The 23,934-nt window shown below is 45.9% G+C and overlaps 1 long non-coding RNA gene across 1 annotated transcript in view; it reads left to right on the forward strand.

Moving 5' to 3' along the window:
* The window catches only part of LOC141083822 (uncharacterized), a 66,574-nt gene extending 46,095 nt beyond the window's left edge, over positions 1-20,479 (forward strand). Inside the window, exons 2-3 of the long non-coding RNA XR_012230831.1 lie at positions 17,165-17,227; positions 19,348-20,479. This is a non-coding gene — a long non-coding RNA (uncharacterized lncRNA). The remainder of the gene's footprint in view (positions 1-17,164; positions 17,228-19,347) is intronic.
* Positions 20,480-23,934: the final 3,455 nt, after the last annotated feature.

The raw sequence follows: 23,934 nt of genomic DNA on the forward strand, positions 1-23,934 counted from the left end.
ATATAACTGTGGGATTCCCTGACTGCTGTGGTCTTGCAACGACACCTCAACATTTGCTGCTGTGCTAACCGGTGGGCTTACAGTGGGGGAAACAATGTAGCGTTGCTGACTACCTTCGTTGTGATCAGTTGCACATGTGGCACTTGAGGTTTGGTGTTGTGTCCACGCTTGCAAGTGCATGCTGGTTAAATGTCTAAGCATGCAACTGGTATTCAAATTTTTCAGATTTTTCCCTCGGCTAAAGGTCTTTGCGCACTTCTTACAGATAACCTTGGCCTGATCATGAGGATTTTGTTAAAAAAAGTGCCACACTGCACTCTTCCTACTTTGGCAGACATTTTGCGGCCTAGCACGCTGTGATCTTTTGACCCTCTGGACAAGCTGTCCAGCAACTCTTTTGATGTTTGGAACCTGTCTTTGGAGTGCTCCGGGCATGCCAGATAACAGCTGTTGCAATGTCGATGTCTGCTGTGGATGCTCCTCATCTGAGCTATTGGAAGCAGCACCCTCTTCCCCCAATGGATGCCAATCTGGGTCAACAACTGGGTCATCCATCACCTCCTCTTCTATGTCATGTGCACCTTCCTCTGTGTCACCGTGTATGGTGGTATAGTGTGCGGGAAGGGGCACCTGAGTCTCATCAGGGTCAGAATCTGGCTCTGTACACTGCGAGGACAATGTAGTGCTCTGAGTGAATGTACCAGCAGAATCATCCATCAGCGGCTGTGCATCAGTGCACTCCATGTCAGATTCATCTTGGCCTGGGTAATTCACCATTTGACTTGATAATCCAGGCATGGTATGTGAAAACAGCTCCATGGAGTAATCAGTAGTATGGCCTGCGTCATCCTTCAATCTTGGTTGGGGTGAAGGACACAAGGAAAGGTGTGGTTCATGAACATGAGCCTCCAATGACGACTCAGTGCTTTTACTTTTTACAACTGAAGAAGAGGAGGCGATAGAGCTGGAGGCTGAGTCAGCAATGTAAGTCAAAACTTTTTCCTGATGCTCTGGCTTTAAAAGCGGTTTGCCAACTCCTAGAAAACTAAGCGTTCGAGGCCTTATGTAGCCAGACGATGACGCAGGGTCAGCACCTCCTGCATTCGGTCCTATTTTGCTCTTGCCACTACCATCAGATCCACCACCAACACCATCATTACCAGCTGCCAACCCCCGCCCAATTCCACGGCCTCTTCCACCAGCCTTCCTCATTTTTGGTAGAAATGTAGACAAAATCCAACAAACTATATAGTAATGTAAAACAAGGTACAAGGTGTCTATAGGACAGGGGAGATTTTGAATTTCTGCAGACACTTGTGGACACTGGACACTTTTGGATTGTGTGAGGCCCACTGATATCTGAGCGCTATGTGACAGGCTCGATGGCACAGCTGTGACAAAAGTGACTAGAGGATAAGGGAGATTTTGAATCTCTGCACACACTTTTGGACACTGGACACTTTTGGATTGTGTGAGGCCCAATGAATATCTGAGCGCTATGTGACAGGCTCGATGGCACAGCTGTGACAAAAGTGACAAGAGGATAAGGGAGATTTTGAATCTCTGCACACACTTTTGGACACTGGATGGACACTTTTGGATTGTGTGAGGCCCACTGATATCTGAGCGCTATGTGAAAGGCTCGATGGCACAGCTGTGACCAAAGTGACTAGAGGATAAGGGAGATTTTGAATCTCTGCACACACTTTTGGACACTGGATGGACACTTTTGGATTGTGTGAGGCCCACTGATATCTGAGCGCTATGTGACAGGCTCGATGGCACAGCTGTGACCAAAGTGACTAGAGGATAAGGGAAATTTTGAATCTCTGCACACACTTTTGGACACTGGACACTTTTGGATTGTGTGAGGCCCAATGAATATCTGAGCGCTATGTGACAGGCTCGATGGCACATCTGTGACAAAAGTGACTAGAGGATAAGGGATATTTTGAATCTCTGCACACACTTTTGGACACTGGATGGACACTTTTGGATTGTGTGAGGCCCACTGATATCTGAGCGCTATGTGACAGGCTCGATGGCACAGCTGTGACCAAAGTGACTAGAGGATAAGGGCGATTTTGAATCTCTGCACACACTTTTGGACACTGGATGGACACTTTTGGATTGTGTGAGCCCCACTGATATCTGAGCGCTATGTGACAGGCTCGATGGCACAGCTGTGACCAAAGTGACTAGAGGATAAGGGAGATTTTGAATCTCTGCACACACTTTTGGACACTGGACACTTTTGGATTGTGTGAGGCCCAATGAATATCTGAGCGCTATGTGACAGGCTCGATGGCACAGCTGTGACAAAAGTGACTAGAGGATAAGGGAGATTGGATTGCTTTTAAAAAAGCAGTTTGTGGAGCAGTGGGTAAACAGCAATGCAGGAATGTCAGGAAGCCTTAGAAGGCAGCCCAACAACCAACACCACTGATACACCACTATATAGCCTCCCCTTGCACTGCACACACAGTGACTGGTGTGTTGTGCAGGCCAAATCGCTAGCAGCAGAAGCAGTTTTTTTGTCTTCTTCCCTGCATATCGCTCTCCCTACAGAATCAGCAGCAACCTCTCCCTATACTAAGATCGGCAGAAGTAAGATGGCGGTCGGCGTGCACGCCCTTTTATACCCCCTGTGACGCCCACCAAAGCAAGCCAATCACTTGCATGCCTTTCTGAAAGATGGTGGTGACCCGTGCCTATGTCATCACGTTGCCCACAGTGTCCGTGGATCCTGATTGGCTGAAAAAGAGCGCAAAACAAACTTTTGAAACGCGACTTTGGCGCGTAAGTCGCCGACCTCGTGGCCGACCTCATCCTAGGGTCGGGTTTCGTTTCATGAAACCCGACTTTGCCAAAAGTCGGAGACTTTTGAATTTTTTCGAACCGTTTCGCTCAACTCTACTTACAACTGATGCATGGTCCAGTCGGCATGGCCAGGGCCGTTACGTGTCCATCACTGCACACTGGGTTAATGTGGTGGATGCAGGGTCCACAGGGGACAGCGGTGGTGGGACAGTGCTGCCTAGCCCACGGTATAGGAAACAGTTGGCTGTAGGCGTTCCACCCTCCTCCTCCTCCTCCTCCTCCTCCAGAAGCGAAAGCTCGTCCACAGAGCGCAGTCGTACGAGCACTCCATCTGCAGCTGCCACTGTTGCACACGAGGTGTCCCCCTATCGAGCAGCTAATGGAAAGCGTCAGCAGGCTGTGTTGCAGATGATGTGTTTGGGTGACAGACACACCGCCGAGGTGCTGGCCGAGTACTTGAAGCGACAAACTGAGTCATGGCTGGGCAGTGTACATCTTGAGGCAGGCAAGGTAGTTAGTGATAACGGCCGTAATTTTGTGGCAGCCATAGCCCTTTCAAAACTCAGCCACATACCTTGCTTGGCTCACACCTTGAACCTGGTGGTGCAGTGCTTCCTCAAAAATTATCCGGAGTTAACAGCCCTGCTCCATAAGGTGCGAAGACTGTGCGCGCACATTCGCCGGTCGCCTGTACACTCCGTTCGTATGCAGAAGCTGCAGCGATTGCTCCACCTTCCCAACCACCGCCTTATTATCAACATTGCAACAAGGTGGAACTCCACCCTGCACATGGTGGAGCGGCTGTGCGAGCAGAGGCAGACCATAATGCATTTGTGGGAGGATACACGGCCAGGCACTTTGAGAGCAGACATGGAGTTGACAGGTGTGCAGTGGTCGAAGCTGAAAGACCTCTGTAAAGTCCTTCAGTGTTTTGAGGAATGCACACGGCTGGTAAGCGCAGACGACGCCATCCTAAGCATGAGCATCCCACTTATGCGTCTGCTCATGCAAACTTTGACGCACCTTAAGGAGCAGGCGTCTGCAGCCAATGTTGACGAGGAGGAAGAGGTGGAGGGAATCCTTGATGACATTCAGCCATTGTCTGCTCAGGGACCTCTCCTGGACGAGTTGGAGGAAGAAGAGGAGGAGGAGGATGATGATGGGGATGATTACTTAGGGGAGGAGGATGCATCTCGTGGGGCAAGTGAAAATGTTGGCGTTCAAGGTCTGGTACAGGGTTTGTGCGTGACTGGAGGGATGTGGATTTGCCAGAAAGTGCTCCTCCAACCAGCACTCGCAGTGCATCATTGACACCGGGAACATTGGCCCACATGTCAGATTATGCCTTGCGGATCCTAAAAAGGGACCCCCGCATTGCCAAAATGATGAACGATGACGACTACTGGTTGGCCAGCATCCTGGATCCACGCTATAAAGGCAAATTACAAAACATCATGCCACAGGAGAACCTTGACCTAATATTGGCTAATAAACAAGCAACTCTGGTAAATCGGTTGCTTGAGGCATTCCCAGCACACAGCAGCGGTGATGGTTCTCACACGAGCCGTACGGGCCGGGGGCAGCTTGGCAGAGGTGTTCATGGTGCATACAGCAGAAGTGGCGTTGGAGACAGGGGTTTCATGACAATGTTGTGGACTGATTTTTCAAGTACCGCTCACACAACTGGTAATACAGCATCGATGGAAAGTGACAGGAGACAGCAGTTGTCAACTATGGTTACAAACTACTTTTCCTCCCATATCGATGTTCTCCCACACAGGTCATTCCCCTTTGACTATTGGGCTGCTAAACTGGACACCTGGCCTGAATTGGCACAATATGCCTTACAGGAGCTCCCTTGCCCAGCTGCAAGTGTGCTATCGGAAAGAGTCTTCAGTGCAGCTGGATCAATCCTGACAGAAAAAAGGACCCGTCTGTCAACCCAAAATGTGGATGATCTAACCTTCATTAAAATGAACCATGCATGGGTTTCCAAGGATTTTGTCCCACCTTCCCCTGATGACACATAGGGTGACAGAAAAATGGCTTGCTTTGGTCCACCTCTTCCTGGGACTTGACCTATTTCGCCTTTTGCATCAGCTGAATGTCCAACATCAACATATGCCACTTTCTAAAACTCCCTAACTGTGCTGCCTCCCCCCCCATGGCCGGGGTCACCACCTAGCACACGACACGCGAGTGCCGTTGCCCTGGACAGGTGGGTAGGCCGACTCTTGGGCGCGGGCATTGGCACAGGGTCCCTCATAGTGCAATCAAGTGTCTCTGACGGTGGTGGTGCACACCCACCGTCAGACACACCGCCGTACTATGAGGGGCCCAGTGCCAGTACCAACGCCCACGAGTGGGCCCCCCTTGCTTGGGCAGGGCCCCAGCATTTGCAATCTTTACCTCTCCCTGCTCCTCCGCTGTGTAGTCTGGGCCGTCAAATCCATACTGTGCCTGACACCACCTGAGCCTGCCTCCTGATGTATAGACATATCTTTTGAATGTGTACGCTATCCATACATGTTATCCGGGGATACGGTACCCTTTCTCACCTTTGTGCATTCACTTGCAAGCCATACTGGGCCTTACACCGTCTGAGCCTGCCTCCTGATGTATAGACATATCTTTTGAATGTGTACGCTATCCATACATGTTATCCGGGGATACGGTACCCTTTCTCACCTTTGTGCAATCACTTGCAAGCCATACTGGGCCTTACACCATCTGAGCCTGCCTCCTGATGTATAGACATATCTTTTGAATGTGTACGCTATCCATACATGTTATCCGGGGATACGGTACCCTTTCTCACCTTTGTGCAATCACTTGCAAGCCATACTGGGCCTTACACCGTCTGAGCCTGCCTCCTGATGTATAGACATATCTTTTGAATGTGTACGCTATCCATACATGGTATCCGGGGATACGGTACCCTTTCTCACCTTTGTGCAATCACTTGCAAGCCATACTGGGCCTTACACCGTCTGAGCCTGCCTCCTGATGTATAGACATATCTTTTGAATGTGTACGCTATCCATACATGTTATCCGGGGATACGGTACCCTTTCTCACCTTTGTGCAATCACTTGCAAGCCATACTGGGCCTTACACCATCTGAGCCTGCCTCCTGATGTATAGACATATCTTTTGAATGTGTACGCTATCCATACATGTTATCCGGGGATACGGTACCCTTTCTCAACTTTGTGCATTCACTTGCAAGCCATACTGGGTCTTACACCGTCTGAGCCTGCCTCCTGATGTATAGACATATCTTTTGAATGTGTACTCTATCCTTACATGTTATCCGGGGATACGGTACCCTTTCTCACCTTTGTGCAATCACTTGCAAGCCATACTGGGCCTTACACCATCTGAGCCTGCCTCCTGATCTATAGACATATCTTTTGAATGTGTACGCTATCCATACATGTTATCCGGGGATACGGTACCCTTTCTCACCTTTGTGCAATCACTTGCAAGCCATACTGGGCCTTACACCATCTGAGCCTGCCTCCTGATGTATAGACATATCTTTTGAATGTGTACGCTATCCATACATGGTATCCGGGGATACGGTACCCTTTCTCACCTTTGTGCAATCACTTGCAAGCCATACTGGGCCTTACACCGTCTGAGCCTGCCTCCTGATGTATAGCCATATCTTTTGAATGTGTACACTATCCATACATGTTATCCGGGGATACGGTACCATTTCTCACCTTTGTGCAATCACGTGCAAGCCATACTGGGCCTAACACCGTCTGAGCCTGCCTCCTGATGTATAGACATATCTTTTGAATGTGTACGCTATCCATACATGTTATCCGGGGATACGGTACCCTTTCTCACCTTTGTGCAAACACGTGTAACCCATACTGGGCCTGAGAACGGCTGGCGAGCTGTTAAGCAAGCTACAGCACCTGTGGTTTGCACACGTAAGTTTTTCATTTTTTTCAGGAATGACGGTTAGGCCTAATTCCGGAACTGCGGTTGACCTGCACTTACTGGGAAATCATCGTTCGCGAGTAATAATTGTAATCGGTGATCCCCATCACTAACGTTGTTCAGCGGGTTATCTGCACCTGTAAGCGACAAACGCTGGCCTTTTCAGTGTAGCGCACATGCAGCCACGGACATGTAAGGGCATGACACACCAGTTATTGGCCAATCTCATGTGCCAGAGCCTCACGTGTCCCTCTAGTAAGCCGGACTCGGACCGCGGGGCATGACGGAGTCTCGTTCGTTAACGGAATTAAGCTTGCAATGTGTGCATCTGTTCTGTAGCTGGCATGGTTGAGGTTGCCCGTGTTGAGTCAAATTACACCGTAGGCTCCACTCCTGGTGGTGCCCTTCTGGACATTCCTTTAAGGTTCAGCTTTGCAACCATACTGCCCACGTAAAACAAATACTTTGCCTTCATGAACGCTGTTTGGAGGGTCATGACTCATGGGAATAACGCCGCCCAATCAGTTAACCTGCTAGAGAGATCCTTCGTTGCTCCCAAGCATGACATCACACTCCCTAGGAGGAAGGTAATGCCACTGTGGCGACCGTACTCCTGGGGGCGACACAAGTGCACTGATGCCCAGCCACTGCTCGATGAATCTGCTGGTACATTGACCCAGACCACTACATTCCCCTCGCACGCTACCCGGCCTGAATCTGACCCTGATGAAACTCAGGTTACCCTTCCCATATACAGTTCCATCTTACACGGTGACAAAGAGGAAGCTGCAGATGAAAGTGCAGGTTCGGCCCACCCGCCATCAGACACACCACCGTACTATCAGGGGCCCTGTGCCAGTGCCGTCGCCAACGAGTGGGCCCCCCTGCTTGCTCAGGATCACAGCACTTGCAAGGTTGAAATACTGTGCAGTGAGATGGAAGATGGGGACGACGAGGAGTCCAGACTAGTACAGGGATTCCCTAGCGAGGAGACTTATTTCATTGTTTTCAATGTTGGGACAGCAATTTTTGGGGAGCACTATACTCTGGAGAATGATAGATGGGGCCCACCATACACTGGAACATTCCAAAGGTGGACATCAGACACTGGAGCAGCATTTACAAGGCCCATTATACACTAGAGCATTAGAAATGGGGCCCATTATGTTTGGAGCATTATTTGGGCCCATAAGACAGTGGAGCTTCATCCATGGGGACCAACATATACTGTAGCATTATGTGGAGCTCATCATATACTGTTTCAAACATTATATGGGACCAATGATTCTGTATGGAGAAATGGATGGGCCTCGTCATGAGATGTAAAAAGTGAAGTATTTTTCATTGTACTATACCGCTATTTCTCTGCCGTATCGGAGCATGATGAGTTGTGGTATTATGTGTTAAAGGGGCGCTCTTTCGCCCAGGGCACATGAAAACCTGGAGCCAGCCCTACCCCCCCACAACTTTAGCCAAATAACCCCCATTTTTCAGTGCGTAACTTGTGTTATGAAGTTAATTAAGGTTGACCAGCTTAAGTAAGAAGAATTGATGCTTTTGGCATTCAAATGAGCACTGTAGGTGTGTTTCCTGTCCTCCTCTCACTGCCGACTTTTATTCCCCATTGACTTACATTGGGTTTCGTGTTTCGGGACGACCCCGACTTTTCCCTATAATCGGCCGATCTTGCTCGACCCGACTTTTGGAAAAGTCGGGTTTCACGAAACGAAACTCGACCATAAAAAAACAAAAGTCGCTCAACTCTAGTAAAAGGTAAAACCTGCAGACATGTCAGTTTTTTTTGCGCAGCCCAGACAAAATGCATGCTGCACACTGATGATACACAGATGACATCTGTGTGTCATCAGTGTGACAAGTACCAGCACCAGGGAAGAAGCAGTACAAAAACTTAATTCCAGCTTACCCAGTTGCTCTATGCTTATCCACCTGGGGCTCAAACACAGGCCTCTCCCTGGCCTCCCATCAAGGTCAATAGAAAAAATTGGAATCTGGTTCAACAGGACTGGATTTTTCTTTTCTTTTTCAAAAGAAAATATAGTGCATACAAAAGAAAATTTTCATGGTCGACATGACCCAGTCAACGCATTTCGACTGCACTAAGCAGTCTTACTCATGACTTATAAGTCATGAGTAAGACTGCTTAGTGCAGTCAAAATGCGTTGACTGGGTCATGTCGACCGGGTCATATCGACCATGAAAATTTTCTTTTATATGCACTATATTTTCTTTTGAAAAAGAAAAAGAAGAGAAAAATCCAGTCCTGTTGAGCCGGACTCCAATTTTTTCGATTGTCCAAGAAGCAGTACAGTTCATGCTGTTTCCTGGCGCCGATTGGCTGCTAAAGGATCTCATCATTAACTCCTGCTCACACTGAGGTCCACGCGACCAGGAGACAATGGCAACAGTTGTCATCAGCGTAACAAGTACCAGTGCCAGGGAAAAAGCAGTACAGTTTGCGCTATTCCCTGGCGCTGGCCGGCTGCTGGAGGCATCTCAGCTCTCATCTTTTTCTCCTGATCGCACTGATGTCAGTGCAACCAGGAAACAGTGCTAGGAGTTGTACTCAGCAGCAGCTGTGTCCCTTCTTTGTAAAATAATACAATTAAGTAAAAAAAAACTGCTTAGGCACCCTCGCAATTTTCATAACCATCAGAGAGAAAGGTTGGGGGATGATGTTAATAACTTGTGACAAGGGACAATACCCCATGAGGTTCCCAGGCTATTAATAACAACTCACACTTGTTTGCTGAGCCTTTCCTGGTGAATTTATGGAGGACCCCAGAAAAAAAACGACATAGGGTCCCACTATAAACTCAAACCAGAAAAGACTAAACAGACAGCTGTGGGTTGATTTTAATAGCCTGGGAAGGGATTATAGATATCGCCCCCTCCAGGCTACCAATATCAGCCTCTCAGCCACCCCAGAAAAGGCGCATCCGTAAGATGTGTCAAACCTGGTGCTTAGCCTTGCTCTTCCCACTTGCTCTATGGTGGTGGCACGTGAGTTAATAGGGTTGGGGTTGATGTCAGCTTTGTATTGTCAGATGATATCAACCCCAGGTGTTAGTAATGGACAGGCATCTATAAGACACCCACATTACTAACCCCATAGTCATATTGTAAATAACACAGATATATCACATGGTCACACTGACACACGAACAGTAAACATGGATGGCACACGGACTGCACACGAATGTCACTTAAGCACACACGGACATGGACCACGGATCTCACCAGTAATGGTTATTCCTGTACAGAAATCACCAAGACATTTGAAGAAGTCTTGCATCGTCATATTTTGAGAGCTATAATTTTTCCATATTTCACCCAACAGTCATGTGAGTAGACATTTTTATTCATTTTTTGTCACATATTATTTTTTGATCGCTTTCTATTCTGATTTTTGGGAGGCAGTGTAAGGCAGCCAGGGTGATAGTCGTGGTAACGTGTTGTGAGTTCATTTTCCCCTCCGTCACTGAGGCCTGGTGAACTCCCTATTCTAGTGAAGGAAGGTAGTGAGCCTGATTATCAGACACCTGGGACTAATGAAGACGATTGGCTGAGTGGAGTAACTGACTGGATTTAAGGCAGCCTACGCCCTTTCTGCCCTGCGGGTGATTTCTCTGTGGACTCTTGGACACCAGTCTGATTCCTGCTCTCCTAAAGCTAAGTTTTCTGTTTTGCATTTTGCATCTAAGATTTGTTTTTGTTTTTCTTGCTTTTGGATTCTGCCACTCCCTGCTGGAGTGTGCAGTGTTCCGTGAGCTCTGTCTTCTGAAGGTACCTGAGTGCTGATTTAGTTTTTGAAGCTTAGTTGCTTCAGGGCCATTTTTATATCAGCTTGTTGGCTTTTGTCTCTGATAGGGTTTTGGCAGATTGCAGACAGCAGCCTTCCTATCCGTTCCTATCTAGGTTTTGGGCCCCGTCTTTGCTCAGCCTGTCTTTCTGTCTGTGTAAGTGTTTTCATCTTGCTTCACCGTCATTATATGTGGGGGGCTGCCTATTGCTTTGGGGTCTGCTCTGGGGCAGTTAGATTTCCCCTTTCCTTCTTTAGGCCTATTTATCTCTCCGGCTGTGATCGAGGGGTCTAGGTCATCGTAGGAACCCCCACGGCAACTGCTAGTTGTGTTGATAGGTTCAGGGGTCTGCAATCTGATAGTTGCCAACTTCTCTGGTTTTCAGGACTTAGCTAGCATTTCTGTTTTTGCCTCTTATGGTGACTCAATCATAACAGAATCACCCGCCCAACCGCAGATCCTGGGGTACTCAATAGCAGGAAAGAATTGTGTTTAAAAAAAAAAAAAAAAAAAAAAGTGTATATTCTTTCCTCTATATCTCTGAGGCCGTAGGGGGAATTTTTTTTTTCTCTCAATGGAGATAAAGCAAGTGTCTGATCGTGTTGAGCAGCTCGCTGCTGAAGTGCGAGGAATTTCCGCCTATCTTGCTCGATCACATGCTGTTGAACCAAAGATCTCCACACCTGATGTATTTTTTGGGGATCGATCTAAATTTTTGAGTTTCAAAAATAATTGTAAATTATTTTTTGCTTTGAAGCCTAACTCGTCAGGGAGCCCCGCGCAGCAGGTTAAAATTGTCATCTCTTTGCTGCGCGGCGATCCCCAGGATTGGGCGTTTTCTTTGAAACCAAATGACCCTATTCTGACTAATGTGAACGCATTTTTTCAAGCCTTGGGGTTGCTGTACGACGAACCTAATGCTATTGATCAGGCTGAAAAGACCCTGTTAGCATTGAACCAGGGTCGAGAATCTGCAGAGTTGTACTGTCAAAAGTTCCGAAAGTGGGCGGTCCTTACTACCTGAAATGATAGTTCCTTGGCTGCTCTCTTTCGGAAGGGTTTGTCAGAAGCTGTAAAAGATACTATGGTGGGATTTCCTGTTCCCTCTGGTCTGGACGATTCTATGTCTTTAGCTATTCAGGTTGATCGGCGTTTACGTGAACGCAGGATTACACGAGAGGTGTTGCCACCAGTTGAACAGACGTCTGAACCTATGCAATGTGATAGAGTTTTGTCTAAGGCGCAACATCAGGAATTCAGAAGGCGTAATAAGCTGTGTTTTTTCTGTGGAGATGCCTCACATGTTATTTCTGTTTGTCCGAAACGTGAGAAACGCTTTGCACACACGTTTTCTGTTGGTGGGGTTCAGCCTAAGTTTCTTTTGGCGATTACTCTAATCTGTTCCCTGTCCACATTTTCCGCCAAGGCTTTTGTGGATTCGGGAGCAGCGCTAAACCTAATGGACTTGGATTTTGCTAAACATTGTGGATTTCCATTGACACCTCTGCAGATGCCTATCCCTTTGAGGGGGATTGATGCTACCCCTCTGGCTAAAAATAAACCTCAGTTTTGGACCCAGTTGGTCATGCGGGTCGCCCCAGACCACCAAGAAAATTGCAGATTTTTGGTGTTGCATGGTCTGCATGATGCCGTTGTTCTGGCGTTTCCCTGGTTGCAGATTCATAATCCAGTTTTGGATTGGAAGTCTGTGTCTGTGGTGAGTTGGGGTTGCCGGTGTACCTTTAGTGAGGCTCCGGTTTTTTCCACCTCTCCTCAGTCGCATGAGGTTCCTGACTATTTGGCGGACTACTATGATGTATTTAGTGAGAATGAGTCTGCGTCCTTGCCTCCTTCTAGGAGTTATGACTGTGCAATTGAACTAAACCCGGGGTGTAAATTTCCTAAGGGTCGGCTCTTCAATTTATCTGTACCCGAGCACGAGGCTATGCGGTCCTATATTAAGGAGGTGTTGGAGAAGGGTCATATTAGACCATCCTCTTCACCCTTAGGTGCCGGGTTTTTTTGTGGCCAAGAAGGATGGTTCTTTAAGGCCTTGTATTGATTATCGTGCCCTCAATAAAATTACTATTAAATATCAGTATCCGTTACCCCTGATTTCGGATCTATTCTCTAGAGTCAGAGGTGCTTGCTGGTTTACCAAGCTTGACCTCAGGGGGGCGTATAATCTTATCCGCATTAAGCAGGGGGATGAATGGAAGACGGCGTTTAATACTCCGGAGGGACATTTTGAGTACCTGGTGATGCCTTTTGAGCTCACTAATGCCCCTTCTGTCTTCCAGTGCTTCATGAACGATATTTTCCGAGACTTTGTCGATAAATTTTTGATTATCTATCTGGATGATATTTTGATCTTCTCCAAGGATTGGGATTCTCATGTGGAACATGTTCAGACTGTGTTCCGGATCTTGAGAGAGAATTCTCTGTATGTCAAAGGATCAAAATGCCTTTTTGGAGTACAGAGAATTTCTTTTTTGGGATTTATTTTGTCGCCGTCAACTATTGAAATGGACCCGGCCAAGGTACAGGCCATTTATGATTGGGTTCAGCCCACTTCTTTGAAGGCCCTCCAGAAGTTTTTGGGTTTTGCTAATTTTTATCGGAAATTTATAGCAAAATTTTCTAGTATTGCCAAACCATTGACTGACATGACCAGGAAGGGTGCGGATGTGTTGAATTGGTCTCCGGAGGCGGTTGCTTCCTTTCAGGAGCTGAAGCGTAGATTTACCTCCGCCCCGGTTCTGCGGCAACCTGATGTCTCACTCCCGTTCCAGGTAGAGGTGGATGCTTCTGAGATTGGTGCAGGAGCGGTGTTGTCCCAAAAGGATCCGGTAACATCTAAAATGAATCCCTGTGCTTTCTTTTCCCGTAAGTTCTCTTCATCTGAACGTAACTATGATGTGGGGAATCGGAAACTGTTGGCCATGAAATGGGCATTTGAGGAGTGGAGACATTGGTTGGAGGGAGCCAAACATCAAGTTGTGGTCCTCACTGACCACAAAAATTTGATTTACCTAGAGTCGGCTAAACGCTTGAACCCTAGACAGGCTAGGTGGGCCTTGTTTTTTACACGTTTTGATTTTGTGGTCTCTTTCCTTCCTGGAACTAAGAATGTCAAGGCAGACGCCCTCTCTAGGAGTTTCTTTGCTGATTCTCCTGTGGTGACCAAGCCTGCCACCATCTTAGACGAAGGGGTAGTTCTTTCTGCCATCTCGCCCGATTTGAGACTTGCTCTGCAAGAGTTCCAGGAGGACAAACCTGAGCGTTGCCCCAGTGGAAAGTTGTATGTTCCTGACCAGTGGAAGAAGAGAGTGATGTCTGAAGTTCATTGCTCTGCATTGGCTGGTCATCCAGGTATTTTTGGTACTAGAGATCTGGTGAGTCGCTCTTTTTGGTGGCCCACCTTGTCTCATGATGTCAGGAATTTTGTGCAGTCCTGTGGGACTTGCTCCCGGTCTAAATCTTGTTCTCGCTCTAGTGGGTTGTTGATGCCTTTGCCGGTCCCCAGGAGGCCATGGACCCATATTTCAATGGATTTCATCTCTGATATGCCGGTCTCTCAAAGAATGACTGTTATTTGGGTGATTTGTGATAGGTTCTCTAAGATGGTTCATCTTGTACCACTCCCTAAGTTGCCATCTTCCTCTGAGTTGGTGCCTCTGTTTTTGCAACAGGTGGTTCGCTTGCACGGGATTCCTGAGAACATTGTATCTGACAGAGGAGTTCAATTTGTGTCTAAATTTTGGAGGACGTTCTGTTCCAAGTTGGGAATTCAGTCGTCCTTCTCCTCTGCTTTTCACCCTCAGACCAATGGGCAGACAGAGAGAACAAACCAGACCTTGGAGTCGTATTTGAGATGTTTTATTTCCGCTGATCAGGATGATTGGGTTTCATTTTTGCCCTTGGCCGAATTTGCTTTAAATAATAGAGCTAGTTCTGCCACTTTGATGTCACCTTTTTTTTGTAACTTTGGTTTTCACCCTCGATTTTCTTCAGGGCAGGTGGAGCCTTCTGCCTTCCCAGGTGTTGACACTGTGGTGGAGAGAATGCACCAGATCTGGGACCAAGTGGTGGATAAGTTATCTCTCTCCCAGGAAAAGGCCAAGCGGTTTTCCATTCGACATAGGACCATTGGTCCCCAGTTTAAGATTGGTGATATGGTGTGGTTATCATCAAAAAATATTGCTATGAAGGTGGCTTCTCCTAAGTTTAAGCCTAGATTTATTGGACCTTACAAGATTTTGGAGATTATTAATCCGGTCTCTTTTCGTTTGGCTCTTCCTGTCACATTTAAGATCCATAATGTGTTCCATAAGTCCTTGTTGAAGAGGTTTGTTGAGCCAGTTGTGCCTGAGGTGGCACCTCCGGACCCTGTATTGTTGAAGGTAACTTGGAATATGAGGTAGAGAAAATTCTGGATTCCCGTCTGGCTAGACGGAGACTCCAGTATTTGGTTAAGTGGAAGGGTTATGGTCAGGAGGATAATTCCTGGGTCTCTGCCTCTGATATTCATGCCAAAAGATTGGTGCATGCCTTTCATCGGGCTCACCCTGATCGCCCTGGTAGCGTTGTTGAGGGTTCGGTGACCCCTCCTCAAGGGGGGGTACTGTTGTGAGTTCATTTTCCCCTCCGTCACTGAGGCCTGGTGAACTCCCTATTCTAGTGAAGGAAGGTAGTGAGCCTGATTATCAGACACCTTGGACTAATGAAGACGATTGGCTGAGTGGAGTCACTGACTGGATTTAAGGCAGCCTACGCCCTTTCTGCCCTGCGGGTGATTTCTCTGTGGACTCTTGGACACCAGTCTGATTCCTGCTCTCCTAAAGCTAAGTTTTCTGTTTTGCCTTTGCATCTAAGATTTGTTTTTGTTTTTCTTGCTTTTGGATTCTGCCACTCCCTGCTGGAGTGTGCAGTGTTCCGTGAGCTCTGTCTTCTGAAGGTACCTGAGTGCTGATTTAGTTTTTGAAGCTTAGTTGCTTCAGGGCCATTTTTATATCAGCTTGTTGGCTTTTGTCTCTGATAGGGTTTTGGCAGATTGCAGACAGCAGCCTTCCTATCCGTTCCTATCTAGGTTTTGGGCCCCGTCTTTGCTCAGCCTGTCTTTCTGTCTGTGTAAGTGTTTTCATCTTGCTTCACCGTCATTAGGAACCCCCCACGGCTACTGCTAGTTGTCTTGATAGTTTCAGGGGTCTGCAATCTGATAGTTGCCAACTTCTCTGGTTTTCAGGACTTAGCTAGCATTTCTGTTTTTGCCTCCTACAGTGACTCAATCATAACAGTAACGGGCTTAACTGTTCCCACATCCTCTCTGCTGTATGTGTGACAAAACACTGCCAAGTTCTTCTCAGAACAAATGGTAGCAAAATGAGCCGGAAAGCCTGGTCAACCACATATTACCAATGAATGTACTGGTGACCACCATGAAGATTCCAGCACATCATGGGACAGTGCAGGACACACTGTATAAATATAATATAAACACCAACAAGAAACAGTGTAACAAGTCCAATAATTAAAATTTGAAGTAGAAATCTTTATTATAAACAGATGAGGCACAATAAAGCTAAAAAGTGACACTACAAAAATAGCTGTATATAGTGAGCCACAAGTAAACAGGTAAAAGATATATAACTGAGGTGACCCATTGGTAGAATAGGAATAAGCAGTATATAGACAAAAATGGTATATAGAATTGCCATCCAAATAAAGGGAACAATCCCTGGCTGAACACACCAATAGTGAAAATACTGCCTAAACATTGACTAATATGATCACATACCTAATGAAAAAATGCAGCTCAGTATACACAGCTGTGCCCCAACGCGCGTTTCGGAGAAGTTCCTTCCTCAGGGGGCGTGTGCTAAGGCCGATATCTGCACAATTTATAGGATAGTCACAAAGACCATTAATTATGCCCGGTATGTGTAAGACCCCGTTGTGTGTCAGCGCCAGCGGTGCTCGCCATGTTGGGATTGGGGGGGTAAGGTCTTACACATACCGGGCATAATTATGGTCTTTGTGACTATCCTATAAATTGCGCAGATATCGGCCTTAGCACACGCCCCCTGAGGAAGGAACTTCTCCGAAACGCGCGTTGGGGCACGGCTGTGTATACTGAGCTGCATTTTTTCATTAGGTATGTGATCATATTAGTATGTATATGTGGAAACATAATATCAATAACCATTCCTCCATACGTAAGGCTTCTTCTGCCTTATCCATTTCTTCTTTGAGTGGACGTTCGGATCTGTCTTCGGCTTCTACTGCATCTACTACAAACAATGAGGTGGCAAGATTATGGGACCATACTTTTCATCCCTACAAAAGGAATTTGGGGTCCTCTACATCTAAATATGACAATAAGGTGATTAATCTTAGTTACTTTTGCCTTTCTGATGTTGATGTGCGACTCCTCAGTAGAGGGCTCTCTTTGTCTCCCACTTCTAGATTTGATTTATTTGATACCATTAAGGATCTCCACCTATTTGCGCGGTCATTGTTGTTCAGGCGGTATTTTCATTCTAATGACACTCGATCCCTATTTCCCACAGAGGAGGAACAAGCGGCATTAGACATATTGGAGGAATTGGCGTCTGGAAACAAGAGTGATGGAGGTAAGATTCCTCCCTCTATCCGTCTGAGATCCAAGAAATTTCCCCCGTTATCTTCTTGTGCAAACATAGACATGTTTGTACGACTAGTTACGGAAGAACTATATAAGATTCCTAGTTTTATAGTAAATGACAATTTGACTAATGAAGAGAGGTGCAGGCTGAGAGCACTTCAGGATTTACCGGGGATTTTAATCAAACCAGCAGATAAAGGTGGTAATGTCGTCCTGTGGCCGGTGGATATGTATGAGAGAGAGGCTTTTCGACAACTCAATAATAACATCTGTTATAAAAAAACTCACTAATAACCCTCTCTCAGCATATTCCGCCAACTTGGAAACCATTTTGAAAAGATCGGTACAGGACGGCATTATCACCAAGGATCTCTTTAGTGCATTACTGGTACCCGAGCCTCGGATCTCTACCCTGTACCTCCTTCCAAAAATTCACAAGGATTCCTCTATGCCACCTGGGAGACCTATTGTCTCAGGACGGGGGAATTTTCTTGAAAACGTTAACAGATGGATTGATTTCCACCTCCAACCTCTAGTAATGAATCTTCCCTCGTTCCTCCGGGATACTGGTGATCTGCTGCGCAGGGTCGACGGGTTCTGCCTGGAGGGTGAATCTCTTTTAGTTTCAGAAGACGTAGAGTCCCTCTATACGATTATTAAACATACAGACGGCCTTAAGGCTGTCAAATTTTTTCTTAGTACATCTAACCTTACATTGGGGCTGAGGGACCTCCTGCTGGAACTACTAGAGTTCACCCTCACACACAATTTTTTTGTGTTCAAGGGGTCCTTCTACCTGCAGCTCCAGGGGACCGCCATGGGAGGAGCGGCCTATGCGCCCTCCTATGCTGGTCTATTCCTGGGGCTGTGGGAGAGGGACCTCTTTATGTCAGATGAGGGTATCTCAATGTGCCGTGTCCCCTTTTGGACGCGGTACATTGATGATATATTCTTCGTCTGGCAAGGCACGCCCGTCGACCTTGATCAGTTAATGATCCTCCTGAACAACAATGACCGCAACATTCATCTTACTTTTATACATAGTACTAAATCGCTGGATTTCCTTGATGTTACCATTAGGAAGGACCATGCTGGGGTGTTGCAGACTGACATGCGGATTCTAGCCACCCTAAACATGTTATCCGAGCTGTCCCTGTGAGTCAATTCTTAAGGCTCCGTAGGATCTGTTCTACAGATAATGATTTTTTCCGGCAAGCAGAAATCCTGCGCCATCGCTTTCTTGCACGTGGTTACAGTCACAGGTCTATTAAGAAGGCCTTTAATAGGGCTAAATATACTCCCCGCCAGGAGTTATTATACCGTTCTCATCTTACTAGACCTGTGAACACAAATCAGACCGTTAGATTTGTGACAACATTTAGTTCCAGATATGACTCTGTACGTCAGGCATTAATGAAAGCGTGGCCTATTTTACAGATTGATCCGATTATGAAGTTTTTTGACAGACAAACCATCTATGTCGTTTCGACGTGCTAAAAATCTCAGAGATCATCTGGTTAACAGCCATTATTCTGCAGAGAAGCCGACTACATTTTTGAATGTTCTTACTCCCAGGGTGGGTTGTGTCCCATGTGGCAGCTGCGTGGCATGCCCCAACATATTACGTAGCAGCTCTTTTTCTGATTCTAGTGGTACTAAGACGTATACTATTCGCCAACGCATTACCTGTACCACTAGATACGTCATCTACTATGCTACTTGCCCCTGTGTTTTGATTTACGTCGGCCTTACTACACGCCAATTTAAAGAAAGGGTAAGGGAGCATGTGTTGGGGATCCAGGCAGCGCGCACACATGAGGACTCCACCACCCTGAAGACCATTCCACGCCACTTCAAGGATCATCATGCTTGTGATGCTACCCAGTTGAAAGTTAGAGGCATTGATGCCCTAAGAATTGATATCAGGGGTGGTAGTTTATCCAAGCGACTTGGTCAGCTTGAATCTAAATGGATATGGCAGCTTAAGACAGTCCATCCATATGGGCTTAATGAATGCCTCTCCTTTGCTCCCTTTCTTTAGGCCTATGTCCACCTATGTGACACTTCCTTTAGTGTGTGTTTTAATTATATGTTCTGTTTTTATTTTAGTGACCTGGTGTTTTTCAATGTGGCCGACGTCTGTGCAGTTTTGTGATGGATGTGATATATACCAGCCTTCTGTTGTTCCCTACATTCATTCCCCATGTCTGTCTACCAACTCCTTGAAGCTCCGGCCCGTGGTTCTTTATTCAACATTTAGTCCAAAAAGCCTATGGATATAATTCTATGATTCCTTATTATCTTATAATATTAATAAACTTAATTAGATACTAGTGTTATATATATCCTGCCTTTTATGCATTGTATTTAATACCTTACTGTTTCATATAATTCTTGTTTGGTTAATGCTTTCAGGGCAATTGTCATTTTCATATAGAAAATTTGTGGGTCCTAAAGGTTTTCAAGTATATAAATGTGCCCTTATTTGTACTCTATATAATGTGACCCTATATGATCTATTGTCCATACTTGCTTATATTCTGCATATAAATAATCTTGTTTACCGCTAGAACATCCTTCATAATTTCTGATCGCATTATATAATACGGTGATACATGTTTATTATGCTTTGGGTTGTTTATTATTGTTCTGCCCCTTTCCAAGATGGCCGCCGCTGCATTAATGCGGTCTGCGCAGGAGCGGGTTGACGTGCAGGATGATGTCACCTTTCTCCTCCTCCCTTCCGCCCACTGTCTGACATCACGGGGCCCCGTTGTGTGTCAGCGCCAGCGGTGCTCGCCATGTTGGGATTGGGGGGGAAGGTCTTACACATACTGGGCATAATTAATGGTCTTTGTGACTATCCTATAAATTGCGCAGATATCGGCCTTAGCACACGCCCCCTGAGGAAGGAACTTCTCCGAAACGCGCGTTGGGGCACGGCTGTGTATACTGAGCTGCATTTTTTCATTAGGTATGTGATCATATTAGTCAATGTTTAGGCAGTATTTTCACTATTGGTGTGTTCAGCCAGGGATTGTTCCCTTTATTTGGATGGCAATTCTATATACCATTTTTGTCTATAAACTGCTTATTCCTATTCTACCAATGGGTCACCTCAGTTATATATCTATTACCTGTTTACTTGTGGCTCACTATATACTGCTATTTTTGTAGTGTCACTTTTTAGCATTATTGTGCCTCATCTGTTTATAATAAATATTTCTACTTCAAATTTTAATTATTGGACTTGTTACACTGTTTCTTGTTGGTGTTTATATCAAGTTCTTCTCAGGTCCAGCTTCACAAAATATCTCAGAGTCACAAGACTTTTCAAACAACACAACTTTACTGGGCAGCAGCATTTTCTTCTTATAGGCAGCACATGTAACATACAGGGTCATCTTCCTCTCTTTCCCTGTCATCCGAACAGGCCCTGTTCTCACTAGCAACTTCCTCTGCCCTGCAATCTCGGCTGTATCTTTTAGACAGTCTGTGTCCCATCTGTTCTCTCCCGTCACCAGCTCCTTATCAGCCCCTTGTCCAGTTCCAATAGGGAAAGGTGCCAGGAATGCCATCTTAGCTACTCCCACCCCGGACTTAGAACCCGGCTACTGCTTAGGGATGATCTTGTCCAGCTGGTGCCCGTCAATACTATTCTCAGCATGGGACCCCTTACTGCTACAACAGCTTTATCCCTACAGCCTATAGTCCTCTGCTCTCTCACTGCTCACATGTCCTGCCCTTGCCTGCTGGGGTCTGACACAACCAGGAAGTATCCCGACTAAATTCCCCTGCTCTGTGCTGCCCCTCCCATCTAGTTAACCCCTGGGCTGCCAATCTCCTAACCTATTCTATTATACTCTGTCTCTAGTCTTTGACTCTATAATGCCCCCCTCTGTTCTACCCAACTATGGTCCTATACTACCTAAGATCCTATTCTATCCCTAAGACTATAAACAGTACATAACATCACAATATGTAAACATTAAATATTACATCAATAACATTAGAGAACCACACATATATTAATAATCCATGAGGTGCCACAGATGACTGTGTGAACAGCGCCCGGGAGAGAGGAGGTACGTGAGGTTCCCCGCCACCTCCTTGCAGCAGAATGAACAAAAAACAGCAGTTCAAGAATTGTTTTGTTTTTTATGCCTTTCCACATGTCATAAAATTGATAAGGCAGCTTTATTCTTTGGGTCAGTATGATTACAGCGTTACCACATTTTAAAAAGCTTTTTTTTTTATGTTTTGGCGCTTTTACACAATAAAACTATTTTAAAGAATAATTATTTTTGCATCTTTTCATCCTGCGAGCTATAACTTTTTTATTTTTCCACTGATGGAGCCGTGTGATAACTTGTTTTTTCTTTGTGGGACAAGATGACGTTTTCAGCAGTACCATTTTTATTTAATTACATTTGCCTTTTTAAACGCGTTTTATTCCACTCTTTGTTTGATGGTATTGTTTTTTTGCACAGTTTTTTTATGGCGTTCACTGAAAGGGTTAAACAGGGTGACCACTTTATTGGCCGAGATTTTTCTGGAAGCGGCAATAAATGCCAAATGTGTATTTTTTATTTTTTTTTTTACATAAAATTACAAATTTGTCTGTACAATATATTTTACTTTTTTCCAAAGTATTTTCTGATTTTTAAAAACATATTTTAACAATTTTTTTAAATCTTTTTAAACTTTTTTATTTGCTAATTGGCTAAGGAGCTAAGCGTAGCCTGGTGACCCGGATATCATCATGACGACATAGGGTCACTATGGAACGACGACGTTGCGGGGCTCAGATTGGGGGACAGAGGGAGCCCACTCTTTCTGCCTGCCTTATAAATGCTGCGAATGATATAGATTGCAGCATTTAGGGGGTTAAATTGCCGGGACACGCATTGCTCCTTGCAATGAGAGGGGTGTTAGCTGTGATATCAGCTGACACCCAGCGGGGACCGCCCCCACACAGCTCCTGTATTTCACAACCATGACATGTACTGGGTACGTTCAAGGTCGGGAATGGGTTAAATGGAATCTGTCACTAGATTTTTGCTATTTAATATGAGAGCAGCGTACGGACAGAGACCCTGATTCCAGTGATGTGTAACTTACTGGGCTGTGTGTTGCTGTTTCAATAAAATCAGTGTTTTATGAGTAGGAGATTATTACTGCAGCAATAGGTGCCTCCTAGTCAAACCATGGCCCTACCACTGATTGGCAGCTTTCTGTCAATGCATATTTTGCATAGAAATTTTCCAATCAGTGGTGGGGGTCGGGGTTATACAGAACTCAGCATTCTGAGCTCTGCTACATCTGCAGAAAGGAAAACAGTGATTGTATAAAAATGATAGCATGCAGACCAGCAAGTTACACATTGCTGGAATCAGGGTCTCTGCCTCTACATTTTGCTACACTCAGATTACATAGCAAAAACCTGGTGAGATTCCCTTTAAAAATAACAGGTCTGGTTACAGCTACATCTCCAATATTTTTTTTCTACCCCATCTACTATAATTAAAACTATAACTTTATTTGCAACTTTTTTTTAAAACTCACAAATGTATAAATCTGGATTAAACTTATATGCGTCGATAATCATGACAACTTTCATACCTACTATCTAAGACTGTTATAAGAAGCATAATATCACAAATAGTTGCAGATTTTTGTTCGCCACAAAAGTCACGATACCTTCCCCCCGATGACTCTCAGCGTGGTCTCAGTCCTAGAAGCTCCAGGACTATTTATTTCCAGACTCGTGTATTTCATTTTATTTTTTTATGAATATCGTTTGATCGTGGTGATCTTGCAGAAGATTTTTCACTGATAGTGGTGCTGTAAAATGTGAGATCCTCATTCTATAAAGCTCAGATGGTGTCAAAGGGGCATCCAGGAGTTTACACTGATGCTCTTGGCCACGATAGATCACCAAGGTGTGATCATTCATTGGGGTCCACAGTAGGCAATAGAAAGTTGTGGATCCCTGCACATTCCTTGGAAGGGGATTGTACAAGCTTGGGATAAAAGTCTGCTATAACCATACAGGACCGCAGGAGGCTGTGTGCATGATATCTCCATTCTTGGAGTCACATGCAGACTAGAAGCATTTGACTTCTCTCCATAGAAGTGGATTGAGAGAAGCCAAACACAACTAGTCAGCATGTGACCACAAATATGCAAGTGGTGATGTAAAGAGATGGCGGGGAACCTCAGTTGCCTCCTCTCTCCTACACACTGAGCCCATGTGGCACCCTAATGGTTCCCTCAAGTTTTATGTGTAATGTTTTATGTGTAATAGTGTAGGGAGGAGGACCCCCACAGAATGTCCGGGAGGGGACCGCCATCTGAGTACCTAAGGAAACAGTACCCGGGGAACAGTGGAGGAGAGTGGACTGTTGAGAGTGACAGGACAGCAAGGGGAGGGGCAAGTATAAAAGGGACAGAAAGCGTGCAGAGGAGGCAGTTGGTGATACTTCAGACACGGAGCAGGAGACGTGAGAGGGGGCGTGAGAGAACGGGAAAGACACTGACAGTTCAGAGAAGAGACCAGCAGCAGAGGGTAGATATGCAGTGGCCCTCAGGAAGGAGGCGCCGAGCTTACCGACAGGGGACTGCCTCTTCACCCCAATCCCGGGTTACGATCTGCCCCCGGTCATCCTCGGCCATTACCGCTGAGCTCGAGCCCTA

The sequence above is a fragment of the Dendrobates tinctorius genome, unplaced genomic scaffold, assembly GCF_039654945.1.
Source record: "Dendrobates tinctorius isolate UK_male_01 unplaced genomic scaffold, ASM3965494v1 ptg000021l, whole genome shotgun sequence".
Classification (NCBI taxonomy): domain Eukaryota; kingdom Metazoa; phylum Chordata; class Amphibia; order Anura; family Dendrobatidae; genus Dendrobates; species Dendrobates tinctorius.